Here is a 15,448-nt window from a genome sequence, read left to right as displayed (position 1 = left end):
GGTAAATCTTGCAGAGGTGTTACTGATGTAAAACTTTCCAAATGTCTTATAACATTAGAAAGTACAAACCAGGGAGACAAAATGTTCAAATCCAAAGTATTTTACATACAAAATGGATAAGAAATTGGTAACTTCAGATTTATCAAGAGTGATCCTAATAAAGCATTATAATATTCAGAAGAGCACATTCTATATTTTCTGCACAAATTTTCTAAAGCTTATCTTATTAACCTTCACCACTATGAACTATAGTTTCCTTAAGGCAGGAATGATGGCTTATTAATCTTTGTTTTCTTATTAGTGTTTAAGCAGTACCTTGCATATAGTAGGTACATAGTTTTCCAAATGCATGCATGAATGAAATGATGCATATATATAATGCTTCATACTTTTTACCATATACCATTTACATATAATATCATATAATGAAATTAAAGAATGGTTGTGTAACAGGGTAGTCTTAATGCTTCCTTGGTAGACTATGCAATTGTTATTGTGTGTAGCAAAATCTTGTATCAACACTGTTACAAGCTTTTAAATTTTAAAACCTCTACACAGATGTTCTTTTACTCTGAAATGTGAAAATTTAAATTCATAAGACAGAGTAATGATAAGACATAATACAGAAAAATTTCTTTTTATCCTCCCCAAAAGTGGTCTACTCTAATTCACACAGTCTCCTAAGTTGGCTGGGGGTCAACTTGACTCCCCATTCACCAGCAAAAGCTTCCTTAAGGTTGGACATCATGCACACAGCGGGGTCTTACTGACTTTCGTCCTGTAGCTGTGGCACCAATGATTAGGGAGAAGGCTTGCAGACAGACAACAGAGGTTCTGGACAAGCAGTCACTTCATTTGGTCTGGCCTGGCCCTTAGCAGGGTCACAGGAATTGCAGGATCTGAACCCAGCCACAGCCTGGTACATGGCTCTATGGCCCAAGACGTCCTTTCACTCACACTTTCACACACACCCTTCAACTGACACACCCTTCCGCAACCAGCCTTGAAGACTCCTGTTTCACCTGGTCATCTGGGTGGAGACCAAGGTTACTCAGGCAGTCTTGGGAGGTGATGAGGCTTCCCTTCCACTCAGGCTCCCCTAGACTTTTATGAATGGGCTGAAACTGACTTACCAGTCAGACGGGTGGTGCCCCCAGGAACCTGTCCTGGATCTGTTACTACTGCAGCAGTGATGAGTGCTCTGCCTGGAGAGGTTTGGGAGCGAAAAGATGGGGAAAGCCCCTGTGTTAGCGCTGGACCCCATCAGGTCTTCGGTCTGGGTGATGCCACCGCCACGCACGAGGGAGGTAAGAATATCACCAGCCTCTCGATCCTACACGAGCCCCCAGTAATGTAGCATGAAATCAAGGATGAGGCTCTGCAAGAGCCTCCAGGAGCATTATGTGGAAACAGGACTGGAGCATGTAACCAGGAACAAGGCTGCAAGCCTCCGGGAACGTTACACAGAAACAGAACAAATCGGATCGAGGCTCCGAAGTTTCACGAAGTAGGTTGTATTAGTCTATGGCCATAGGGCTTAGCCAAGTCATCTCTGAAAGTCTGAACCCTGAGTAGGGACTGATAGAAGATTTTGTAAGCCATAAGGTTCATTTGAGACAGGGTTTTCCCCAATATAGTAATGGTGATGCTCAAGGGAGATGATCGGCTGCATGACGACCGTCAGACCCAGAAGGATTGCAAAGCAGACTTTACAGAAGCGGATGAGTGGTTATGGGGAAGGGGACTCCTACGGAAGCCTCTTATCTTTGCTTATGTGCACTATCAACTGTCCTTGGGGCTGGGAGACTTTCCAAAGAGGGAGGAGCTGGAGTAAACAAGGAGCTTGCTTGCTGCCAGGGGCCTGCCTGCTACAATACTTTGTCCAAATTCAATGTATGTAGGAGTTTGAAGGAAGATGGCAGAGAAGTAAGCTTCAGGAATCAGTCCCTTCACCAAACAATAGAATTGGCAGGAACTGACAGAACCAAATATGTTGAAACTTCAGAGTCTATTGGAACACTGTGCAGCAGCCAATGAAGAGCTTGGGGAAGAGGCTGGTAAACTGCAGTAAACATCAGAGAACTTCATGCTCCCTGCAGTGGCTCCCATACTCTAGCCCCAGCCTCATGGCAGGCATTACTGTGGACTGAAGCCCAGTCTCCTGGTGCGGCTTCCTGGTGTCAAGGTAGGATTTAAAGACGTAGTCCTCCGAACTCTGGGTGTACGACCTGATCCCCAATTACTGTTTTCATCAGGTGCTTCAGATCTCTCAGGCCTAGTTCTAAGGACAACCATTGTTCTAAACCCCTCAGGAAAAGTGGTAGAAGAGTCTTAATGAAAATCCTTTTCCTCAGTACCACTGAAAACAGTTAAAGGGCTGCAATAACTTTATTGCAATAAACAGTTTATTGCTATAAACTGTTAAACTGTATAACTGGGCAAATGCCAAATCAAGAAAATGCAGCCTCATAAAACGTTAGAAGCTCCTGGTGCCCAATGAAGAGTGGAGGCAGCTGGCACTCCCGTTGTGGGCCTCTGACCCTGTTATTGAGGGGGGAGAGTCACCCCTGTGCATATACTGGGGTGCAGTATGTCAAACAATGCCAGTGTATTAGGTGGAAGTCTGAAAAACTGAACCAGGAAATTTGTCTCAAGCTCAGCCTCCCCAAATTTGTCCTGAAGGAGGAGAAGCAGCTTGCAGACAGCTAAACAGAATAAGAAACAATTAAATCAGCATGGTCTGAGCCAAAAGACTATCTGCATTAAGTCACAAAAGAGAAGACCCAGGAAGGGGTGAAAGTAGATTCAAAAAAAGGAGTAGAGGGAATATCCATAACTGTAAACAGAGGAATTCTTAATGTGATAAGTAAAAGCAAGTGCAAGCTGCTTTGTTTTGTTTTGTTTTAAGAAGGACAGAAATGTACTAAAATTAATTTGTGGTGATGATTGCAGAACCTGTGAATATACAAAAAAAAAGATGACTGCACACTTTAAATGAATGAATTGCATGGCGTGTGAATTACATTTCAACAAAGCTTTGTAATAGAGAAAGAGAGGAGAAAGGGAGAGAGGGGCAAGAGAAATCATTACCTGGGGTTCCAGTCTAAGCATGGCACTCATGAGCCAGTGAACAAGTGTGCTTTGGATTTGTCTCTTAACCTGAATCTCAGTTTTCTCACATGGAAAATGGGTGTGTAGAGTATATTATTCCTTTAGTTACTTCTGGTGAATAATCAGTTCTGTGAGTTTAAAAAGCACTCCATCTAATTGCAATCATAACTCAACGCATTTTTTTATTCCTAATTTTTTTATCAGTAGTGATTTCATTATTATTCATTAAATAATTTTTTTTTTACATGGGCAGGCACCAGAAAATGAACCCAGGTTTCCAGTATGGCAGGTGAGAACTCTGCCTACTGAGCTACCATGGCCCACCTGATTAAATATTTTTTTAAACACCATTACAGTTTCCAGAAAATACCAGACAATGCTTGCCAAACTAGACCAAGTCAATGACTGAGAATTTGCTATATTGGGATTCCTTGGTTAAAGTCTGTTTCATGAAATTCTTGGGCTGTGGTATCATAGGTCCAAAGATGTAGATTTTTTTGCATCAATATTCAAGATACCTTAGTCAAGCAAACTTTACTGGAATAAATAAACCAGCACAACATTCATATGTGGAAACAGCTACTTAAATAGAGTTTAGCAGCATTTTCATGCTTAAAACTGAAAAAGAAAAATGCCAATGATGGGTTAATAAGAAAAAATTCTGGTGCCTCTTGATTTGTACTCGGGTAGATTACTTCTGGCTAGCATGAGGAATCAAACGCATCATTCAAAAGGCCATGCTATTATCACTCTCTATCTGCGAATTGATTCATGCAAAACCACAAATTTTTCTAATGTGATACACTTGCCCTCAGACTATTAAATATTTGTCATTCAGTAAACAAAGACTTTCCACTTCAAAAATCTCTAAGGACAAGAAACAAATACATAAAATGTAAAGCTGAAGAGGAATTTATTTATTTAAGAATTACACAAATTTATGATCTATGGCTTGTCCTTATGTATAAATATTTAGGAAATTATAATATTTGTATACACTGCACAAGATTTGGGCAATTGGCTTATTATAGTTATATAATTTGGCCCCCTGATGGAACTTTGCACTTATCCACATTCCCTCGTGCTTTGAAATTCACAATTATTTTCATTGTTTTATGTGGGCAGGGTTAATAACATTAAAGAAAAACCTTAGAGTTTTAAGTTAGCACATTTACTTTTAACTATTTAGTTTATAACTTTTTAATCTACAACATGATATGAAAATAAGAAAAGAGAAAAGTTCATATGTGCTAAACAAGTAGATATCCACACCTTATGCCCCATCAATTCTACTGGTAGATATGCACTCTAGTGATTCATGTCTATGTGCACCAGGAAATGAATAAAAAGATGGTGGCACCATTCCAAACTGGAAATAGTTCACATTTCCATCAACACTTGTATAGATAAATAACAGTGTTCTCTTCAGTCAAGTGCTGTATAGGATTGAAATTAGCAAACTGTAGTTACATAAAAAAAACAGATGAAAAGTATAATAAAATATTGAGTGAAACAGAAAGACTCAGAGAATGTACACAATATGAGCCCATTTATCTAAAGTTCTAAAAATGGGCAAATGCAAATTATATTGTTAAGGATGTATAAATTGAAAGGAAAACAATAGGCGGGTTATCATGAAGTTACTACAATAGAATAGTTCTGGGAAGAAGGATTTACCTGTGTGTGCACAGAGTAGGGCACATGGTTGTGGGATTCTGACACAACACAATTATGTTTTTGGGAAGGCTGATGGTTTATATGTGTGTTCATTTCACAACTATTCACTAAAGAGGATCATTTTCTATGTGTATGCTATATATCATAGTAAAATAGGATTTAAAAATAAAATCATATTGAGAATACTGAAGACAAATTATTATAACTAGAATAACAAAAGCAGGAATTGTGGTGAAGATCATGTCAAAAAGGTGTTCTGGTTTTACGTACTGAAGGTCCTAGTTCGCTATGTTTTGAATTTGTTTACCCTGAAATGCAACTAATTGGCAATTAATGTTTATAAAATACTTTGAGAACATTATTTTCAATTTTTTTCACAGCTGACTTAAGTATTAACACTATCCATGCTATATAGATGATGAAATTGAAAAAAAAACGAGATTTTCTGAAGGACACCAAACCAATGAGTGGCAACTTTATAACTTTTCTTTGACTTCAAATCTGGTATTCATTCAATGAAATATCTTTCATTTATAGGTATTTAGTTAACATATTCTAAACTGACACCTAACAGAATTCACGGCATTATCTTTTTCTTAATCTGAAGGGAATTACACAATCACTTATTTCTTAACATGTAATGAAATATATGAGAAAATTATATGTAATTAAAAGCACCCAACCAAATTACACAATCTTTTATATAATATTTGTTCTTGATGGTTTACCACATATATTCTTATCTGTTATAAAATTATGCATTTCCAAAATATCTCTTTAGGTATAATAATAATAATATAACTAAATTTCTAAAGAAGTTTCTGTTCTTCAGAACAAATTGGTAGAGAACGTCCTGAAGTATCCTTGAGAAATCTCTAAGAACCTGAATAGCAGACGTAGATATATGATCACCATGATTACCGAGCTGTGAATAAGATATCTTTATTATATTGTCATAATTATTTAGTCTTTATCGAGGATATATGTTCTGAAATTATGTGCGAACAAATCTGAATACATTATGCAAACTCAACCGATACAAGCTTGTTGGCATTCAACTGATCCATAAGTTAACTTCAGAGTTAGTGCTTCTTTCACATTTATTGAGAGATTTAACAAAGGGAATACTTTTTACTTGTGAATTATTAACTAACACTTAATAGAATAATGAAAAATTATTGTTCTAAATATTTCTTCCTAATTCTAGCTTCAGATTTGAAGAAACAGTATGGCTGTAAGAATAAATCGAAATGCAGCTGTTGATACAGTCCTCATTGTGGCAAACGAACATGCTGTGATGGATGTTTACATGAATCCATGTGGAAAGACAAAGATTTTGTTTAGGACTTCTTCCTGTTTACTATTTAAATATTTTATGAAGTTTGACTTATCAGGTTATTCAGAAACATAATTTTAGCACGTTCAACTTATCGTAGTCTTGCCCAATAATTGAACTGTAAATTATCATATGATTTATTGGACATCTTTAATAAAGTCCTAATTTTCCCAAGCTATTTATATGTAATGTAGAGAGAAATATGGAATAATTTCCTCCATGGTGGAAGTGTCAATATACAATAATACAAACTGATAATCTCTCAACTGAGATTCAGTATTTTAACAAAATACTAAGAACCAGTGCAAACAGCAAGTACACTACATTTGGATTTTTCCCTTTGGGGCTTAACTTTCCTATAGAGTCCTGATAACACACCAGGTGAAGAAGAAGCAAACCATCCATCACTGGTGTTCTATAAATACTTTTGATAATGATAGAGGAATTATGAGCCAAATTAAATGTGCTTACTTGCCAAAAATGCAGTTAGTTCTGCAGGCAGTGCCTAGAACACAAGAAGGTAATGAAGCATCCTTGTCAACTTTCAAAGGCAACCATCCCATTCAATTACACAAGGGTGACAGGCTCCTAGCTGAGTCAATAGTCATACTGCAGGAGAACAAACTTAGATTATTTATCCAGCTCTGTGTTTATATTAAATTTGAATAACTTGAGCCTTGGGAAAACTGTAGACAAGGAAAGGATTTTTGGTTAAACTTCCTCTTGGAGAAGAGCAAATGTCATTTGTATTAGTTCTGGTAAATATAATCAAGTTGTGATGTTTAGGGTAGATGCATTCAAGCAAAGATATTGTACACCAAAGAATAAACTCCTCACAGCATTAAAAATAGCCCAGAAAGTGATAACAGTCTCTCTTTTTGATCATGTAGGATTGAGACATTTCTTCATGGCTGAGTTGCAAATGATAATTTGCTTAGGGTTCCATTTCTTTAAAAATAAGGAGCTGCAATTTTAACAGGTAGTTGGTTTTTTTTTTATCACATTACTTATAATGGAAGTGTGTGAAATATGAAAGGGAAAGAGAAGAAAAACGGTAATAGTTAATGTGTCTCAGATACTTGAGAATTTATTCCATATCTGTGCTTTTGCTTAATGCATTGCTTTCCTTCTATTAGGGACATAAAATGACTCTAGTTCAGAATATGTCGGACAGATCTTCTTCCTTTCATTCCCTCAAACTTCTTGTGATACAAACATGATTGAAGAAAAGACATATTTGACAGTGTCAGATAAATTCTCTCCTTTACATTTATTTTCCAAAGAAGTTTTACTCCTCTGTGATAAAGGGAATGTTTGCATTTATTAATTGAAAAATTGTAAGGAATGTTTTAAAAATAAATAGAATCTTCTGTCTCAGCTTTATTATCGAAGTATAGATTGGAGCAAACCAATTTATTACAATCTAAGAATACACTGTTCTCTTTTCTTTTTTATATCTGAAAAGCCATTAAATGTACATCTCCTGAGATAAGATGTGAGACAAGCTCTCTTTGTCTTCTCTGTCGTTCTCTCAGCACATTGTTCTGTGACCTTACACTGTTCTGGTCCCCAAAGGATTAGTCACCTTCAAATGTAAACTATACTGGGTTATGGCTATTCATCCTGCAGTAATTAAAATATATTTTTATCTACCTTTTACCCTATACATGCAGTACTACAGAAGATTCAGGAAATTGAATAGTATGGTAGTTCAGACAAATGTTCATAAGTTATTCTGAAAATTATCTTAATTCTCTTACTTATGTACTGTGTGGGTGAAGTACCTAGTTTATTTTAGTGCAGGCATAAATAATTTAGTGAGGTAAAAGTAAAATACAAAATCATTTCTTTTCTGGCAGACATTATCAGATGTGCCAAACGCATGAAAGGAAAGAAAGGTTAAAGCACAGAAGAGTTACTTTGAAATGATCATAAATGTTTGTGCCAAGGAAAGTATATAAATAAAAAGCACAATTCTAAAATAGAAACATGATTACCAAGAAGGCACAAAATTAAACAGAGTCAAATGACATGATGTTGGAGATTGAATTACATCCCCCACGTAAGGCAAGTTCCGGTCTCAACTCTAGTCCTGTGGGGTTGACCCTATTTGTAAATAGGACCTGTGATGGTGATATTAAAGTATATCAAAATGAATGAGGGTGGGCCTTAATCCAATACTGATGAAGTCCTTATAAATATACAAAATTGGACATAAAATGTGTTTAAGTTTGCTAAAACTACTGGAATGCAATATACCAACATGGGTTGGCTTTTATAAAGGGGATTTATTAAGTTATAAGTTTACAATTCTGAAGTCATAAAATGTCCGAACTAAGGCATCCAGAGAGAGATACCTTGACTAAAGAAAGGCCAATGGCCTCTGGAACACCTCTGTCAGCTGGGAAGGCATGTGGCTAGCATCTGCTGGTCTTTTGACTTCTGGCATCAAACAGCTACCCCAGGGGCATTTTCATTTGGCCTTCCCAAAGTCTCTGTGTACCTCTGAGCTTTTTTCCAAAATGGCTCCTTCTTAACAGACTCCAGTAAATGGATTAAGACCCACCTTGAACTGGAAGACACACATCCCCATGGAAACAACCAAAGGTCCCACCTACATTTGAGTGGGTCACATCTTCATGGAAACAACTTAACCTAAATGATCTCACCCCACAAGGCTTTTCTGGAGTACATAAGAGCTTCAAAGCAGCACAGAGGGAGTCAAAGGGAGCAACCAAAAACTGGAAATCAATGGAATCTGGAAGAGAAGGGAGAAGACACTGCCATAAGCATGTGACAGAAAAGCCAAAGGCCAACATTAGCTAGCAGTCAACCCTGGAATACTACAATCTTCAGTAAGAAAGCATTGCCTTGTTGATGCCTTTATTTTGGACATTTCTAAGCTTCAAAACTATGAGCCAATAAGTTCCCATTGTCTAAGCCAACCCATTAAATGGCATTTATTTTAGCATCTGAGAAACTAAAATACTTAAGTAAGTACAGTAGATTTAAAGTGAATGATAATTAAGTAATTAACATAAAGTTAGCCTCAAAAGTTTTTCTGTTGTATTTTTAGAAATTTAGCAATATAGTTATATTTTTTAGTATTATGTGAGGATGGTGACGTGGCTAAACAATAATAGCATTGTATTTTTACTGTTTCTTAATTCAAAATGCTCTGCCACATACATTCTCTCAGCTAATAATTCTTGCTTTTAATGTTTTCCCATCATTCATTTGACACTCATTATAAATGTCTTCTATGGCATATTATCCGTATGTATTTATTTACATAGTCTCTAATATCTAGCAAAGTGTTTTTTCTTAGGAATAGACAAAATACAGCCTCCAGGCCAAATGCAACCCACTGTTCAATTTTGTAAATAAAGTTTCATTCGGAATATGGACATGCCCTTGTTTATAAACACTTGCCAGTTTGAAGTTCCATATAATAAGGATTCCTGTAATATGAGGTTGACATTGTGCAAATATAGAAGAAAAGACAACAGAAGTGGACCCAGTCTGCTTTTTCTCAGAAATACAGGGGAAAGAAAAAATCTTCTTTAGCCTATCCAAAAGAGATTTTCATGAGCATTTCAACTTTCTTAGTGACTCCAGGAATGTTAATGAGAAGCATTTTTTTATTGTCACTGCAGTCTGTTTTGCTCAGATGAGACTAATAATCTGTATTCTTAATGAATACAGATTGATAGCATAATGGAGGAAAAAGGAAATATCAGAATCCCACTCAAGAAGCAAGGAGAAAACATCACAATGTTAAATGATGGGAAAGGACATTAGTAGATCTTAGGAAATGATTCTGTATTTGAATGTATATGCTTGGACATCAAGACCTGTTTGAGGAAATAGTAGGCCCTTGAAGTCAAAATATTGTAAACTTTAAAAGAATGAGTACTGTTGCTATCCTCTATTCAAAGGGGGAACATATTCCTTGTAATTAATGAGTTGTCATGTTATTTTAACTGACAATAGAATAATAAATCTATACTGTGGATGCATCCAAATTTAATTTACTTTCAAAGTTCTAATGAATCTCAGGGGAAAAAAGAAACAGATTTAGGCATACCATTAAAAATATTCAATCAACAACCTTGCCCCCATTTTTGAACGCCCACTATTTAGCATTACATGTTGACAGTAAAGTTATATGACAGACTTAACTTCACACAGATATACAAAGAGTAGTAGGTCCTAGAAGTCAAGAGCAGATTGGGGTGTGTTTGCTTGTTTTGTTGGTTCTTTGGGACCTTTGACTATGCTTCGGTGAAATTCTTGAGAAATTCTCAGCAGTGATAGTAAGAGAAAAGTAGGGGCAAAGCAGTAGAAATAAAAGAATGTGAACTTTTGCTGACTGGTTACATGAAAAAAAAACACAAAATATGTTTTGTTTTGCTTTGTTTTGTTTTTTGCTTCTCCTCATCTTAGATGTATACAAGTTATTTCAGAATTTCCTATGCTTGACATAGCATGAGACTAATTTCATTCTTTAGGTCAGATATTAGACTGAACTAAACCCACAGAGGAAATAAATTACAGCCTACAAGAATGAATTAGGTAGGTATAGAATATTCGCAAGCAAAAAAAAGGGGAAGGAGCTTCTTTTAAGTAATAGCCTTTCAGCAGATTTCTGAGCATCCAAATGATGAGGGGCAGGAAGGAATGTAATAAATGATTTGCAGGATTTTTTTTTTTTTTGGCTGCCTCTGTGAAGAGTGATTTGCTTGTTTTTCTTTTTTTTCCTGTTTTTTGAAAATGTGAGAAAAAGAAAACCAAGGCAACTCAAAGGAAGATAGTGGGAAGATTCTCTTGTTAAGGGAAAGAAATGGACACAGTGATGCTGGGAAAACAAATAAAGGATCTTTGTGGTGGTTATATCAGTGTAAACCAAGGGGAAGAATGGACAGAACTGAGAGGGACAAAAGAACAAAGTCCATGGTTGACTATTACCTGGGCCCAAGAATTCTCCAAAACTCCTCTACAGTTTGCCAGTGAGATGAGCAATATTTAAAAGACTTGTGTGCCAGTTTGAATCTGTTGTGTGCTCCAGAAAAGCCACTCCTTTAATCCTCATTCAATATTGCTGGGTGGGAGCTTTTTGATCATTTCCATAGAGATGTGACCCACCCAACTGTGGGTGGTAACTTTTGATTAGATGGCTTCCATGGAAATGTGTCTCTACCTTGAATAGGTGGGGTTGCTTACTGGAGCTCTTTAAGAGGGAACCATTTTGGAAAAAGCTTAAGAGCCCTCACAGCCGGAGACCTTTGGAGATGAAGGAGGAAAATGCCTCCTGGGGAGCTTCGTGAAACAGGAAGCCTGGAGAGAAAGCTAGCAGATGTTGCCATATTTGCCATGTGCCTGTCCACCTGAAAGAGAAATCCTGAATATCATCTGCCTTCTTGAATCAAGGTATCTTTCCTTAGATGCCTTAAATTGAACTTTTCTGTAGCTTTGCTTTAATTTGGGCATTGTCACAGCCTTAGAACTGTAAACTTGCAACTTACCAAATTCCCTTTTTTAGAAGCTGTTCCATTTCTGGTATATCACATTCCAGTCCCTTTAAAACTAGAACAACTTGTGTTTTGAAGGACTGTTGATTACTTCAGACAACATTGCAAAGATTTAAATATATGTTTTGCGAACCTCAATTGGGCAGAAATATTTACAGATTTTCCGCACGTAAAATGGGGTGGTGCCATGTGATCCAACGAGGAACATTTTCCCATCTAAAACCTTCAGAGCTAAAATAAAAGGTAATATTTATGTGTAGAAATAATCTGTCTTGTATGTTCTTGTGAAACCCTGAGGAAATTCCTGTTTTCTAGCACAAAGGTGAAGCTGTGTGGTTCTAGCCATTGGTCCTGCTGATCCCCTCTCACCATGATGTCTTTTCTAAAAGGCCCAAATATTCCAACTCTGTAGACATTCATTGAGTGACTGCACCCAAATCATTTACTTTAGACAAAATTTCCTCCCTCCTGCTTTGGATAAAATCTCGGTGAGGACATTCAGCGCTACCCAAGATATTCCCTTCGCCTCTTAGCCAAGATCTTTTCTCAGACAGGACAGCTGGGTCACTGGGCCTGGAATAAAATCATGGAAATTCACACAGATAATGTCTAAATACTTAGATATTGTAAATCAGGATAATAAACTGCTGAATTAAATATACTGCCACTTTGACAAATGTCTTCCTAAAGACAACTCCATCCCCACATGCTGTATAAACTGCAGTTGTTTATCAAAGACTAAATTAAAGCATTATTGCATGTCTCTGGTTATACTATTGAATCAAGACTATTTGGGATATGAATAAAATAACAGTACGCATAATCCACAATATTTTTATTTCATGTTATTTCTATTACCCTTATTCAGACAAAATCATTATAATGTTATAGTAAAATGTTTTACATGATTACCCATAATCTGAGGATTCAAAATAACATATAATGAAGACATAATTCAGTGAAATTTTAATTTAAACAAAGTTTTTTAAAAAATGCAGTTTTTCTTATTTGTTTTCAAAAAGGGTATTTTTTTCTAAAATATGAAATATAACCTATCAAAATTATATTGCAAAATACAAGTTCTAGATAATACATATCAAAATTTAAATACCCATTACTTGGCAGAATAAGTTATTGGTGTAATATTCACTTCCACTGTGAGCCTTATTTACTTTACTTTTAATTTTACATTTAAAAACTTTTCATAATTTTTGAAAATGTGAAATATTAAGTACAAAGTAAAACTATCAACTATCATAGGGAACATTGGTTCAAGGAAGAATCTTCGATTGATGTTGAATCTAGAGGAAACTTAGATGAGGATAAAGATTTTCACATCATCTTAGATCATAAATTGCTGGGTTTTTTTTTTGTTTTTTTGTTTTTTTTGGCGTGGGCAGGCTCCGGGAAGCAAACCCGGGTCTCCAACATGGCAGGCGAGAACTCTGCCACTGCCACCATGGCCGGTCCAGATTGCTTAACTTTTGCAAGGGGGAAAAATAGTAACTTCACAATGGAGAAACTAGAATCAACATCACCACTGAGAATCAGGTGGACCCCACCTGCCACCAGAGGTGATGCACTGAGAAGCACACATCATTCCTTGTGGGGACGTCCCTCTAATAAACAACTTGAATCTCATCATGAGGCCACACCAGAAAAACTCAAATTGAAGAATGTTCTATTTTAAAAACACAGGTGGAGGGGATCTTCTTCTTAAAAATTGTTCAAGATATGAAAGACAAAGAGGCTATGGAAGTGTATTAGATTCAAAGAGACAAAAGAGGCACGGCAATGAAATGCGCGTGCTTCTAAAACGGATATCATAATATATGGAAAAAATGCTATCAGGGACATTATCTGGTAAATAGAAAAAACTGCATTATGGGTTAGATTAGAAAGAAGTAAGATATCAATGGTAAATTTAATGAATGAAGTAACTATACTGCTATATGCAAAAAATATATATTTATATATCATTATTTTTAGAATATATTCAAAAATATTGAAGGTTAAAGATCTATGATATGTGTGACTTACTCTCAGATGGTTTATAAAAGAATATATATGCATATATGTATAAGTATGGTTATATGTACACATATGCCCACGAAGAGTTATGTAAAAATAAAGCAAATGGCTGGAAATTGTAACAAGATGCAAATTTGAACAAAAGGTATACAAGTGTTCTTTGAATAATTCTTCTTGCAAATTTTCTGTAAGTTTAAAATCATTTCCAAATTAAAAAGTTAATTGGTAAAATACAAATTCTAATTAAGTATCTGTAATGCTGGCTTCATTTTAATGCATAGCATCCATAGATAGATAAAGAATATCTATCACTCTTCATGCGTATTACACATAAACTAACATATATTTTAAACATAATAGAAATGTTTAAGTGTAAAATATTCCTCAGCCACCATGTGCAACTATTATCAGTATTGTTCATGTGCAATATAACGTGTATATAACCCTGAAATCAAAAGTTGGAATACATGTTAAGCAAGAAAAGTTTGGTTGGTAGTGCTGGAAAAGATATTTTATTATAGAAGAATTATTGCATCACTGCTGAAAGAAAGGATTAGATGAGTTCATGAATTTGTCTTTTATCTAAGTGCTTCTACTACTTAACTTCTCCTCACCCTCTGAAACAATGGTATAACACACAAACTTTTATTTGGATTCAGTCAGTTCTGTTTAATGTTATAGGGCATGGGACGCAAAGAAGCATCTTTCTCGGGCCTCATATCCACTGCCCATCCCCAGCCTGTTTTCTCTGTACTAGCCTTTGGAGTCTCTCTAACAAAACTCCTTTCCTTCCACAGGCAGCTGTTCTTCTAATAGCCTCATATAAGATCACTAAAAAGCAAGAGAAGAAGGAGGCCAGCAAGTTCAAACAGATCAAAGAAAGCAGGAGAGAAACAAAAGAAGGGAGAAATTAAAAGAATCTATGCGGTTATTACAAAAAAAATGAGCATTTGTTATCAACCAAATATTGTTAGAATATAGAAATAACAATACCACTATCACACCTAAGATAATTAACAATAACTTTCTAATATCATCTAATCCCCAGTCTACATATGCAATTATTCAGTTGCTCTCTAAATGTCTTATAAGGAGTTTCTTTTTAAACCAAAATCAAAAACAGTTGCACACATTCTAATTTGATTGCATTCTCAGGATGTTTATAACTTATTCCAGGATATAGAATGAAACTAAAGAATGGGGAGTATTGCTTCTCGGCTTTTTGGCTAAGATCAAGTGTAGTATTTGTTCTTATCAGTTTAATATCTGATATGTCCTCTACCTGAGGAAAATATATTAAATGGAGTTTTGGAGTTCGGAGATGGAATAGGAGCTTGCTCTGTCCACTCTACGCATCGACCTGGTATTGCAGTACTTTCAGGAATGGTGCACCATCCCCCTTGGGGGAATAATAAATGTATAAAAAAATAAAAAAAGAATGGAGAGCAGTTGCTAAATATGTGCAGAATGTTTAACAAGGTTCAACTTATGTTTAAAATGGACAGAGGCAATGGTAGCATGTTATTGTGAGAATAACCAACAGTGTTGAATGTTGTGTCATTGTAGTGGAAAGGGGAACTTTAGAGTCATTGTATGTCACCAGAAGGAAAGTTTGAAATTAAAACATGGGACTGTATAACAAAGAATCTTGTGGTGGCTAAATCACATGTTTTTTATTTAAATAACATATGTCTCACAACACCACAAAATATGGTGAACAAATCCAGGACTAAGTGGCTTACAACCTGTCTGGCCAAGGAAT

At 35.9% G+C, this 15,448-nt stretch overlaps 1 long non-coding RNA gene and 1 other non-coding gene across 2 annotated transcripts in view; both read left to right on the top strand.

Moving 5' to 3' along the window:
• The window catches only part of LOC143666035 (uncharacterized), a 58,933-nt gene extending 44,341 nt beyond the window's left edge, over positions 1-14,592 (top strand). Inside the window, exon 4 of the long non-coding RNA XR_013167325.1 lies at positions 14,484-14,592. This is a non-coding gene — a long non-coding RNA (uncharacterized LOC143666035). The remainder of the gene's footprint in view (positions 1-14,483) is intronic.
• A 300-nt stretch (positions 14,593-14,892) lies between these two features.
• LOC143666390 (U2 spliceosomal RNA) lies at positions 14,893-15,083 on the top strand. The gene has a single exon (XR_013167591.1). It is a non-coding gene; the product is annotated as a U2 spliceosomal RNA (small nuclear RNA).
• Positions 15,084-15,448: the final 365 nt, after the last annotated feature.

The sequence above is a fragment of the Tamandua tetradactyla genome, chromosome 22 (genome assembly GCF_023851605.1).
Source record: "Tamandua tetradactyla isolate mTamTet1 chromosome 22, mTamTet1.pri, whole genome shotgun sequence".
NCBI lineage: Eukaryota > Metazoa > Chordata > Mammalia > Pilosa > Myrmecophagidae > Tamandua > Tamandua tetradactyla.
Note: the sequence above shows the minus strand (reverse complement) of the source record. Positions and strands in the feature narration are given on the sequence as shown.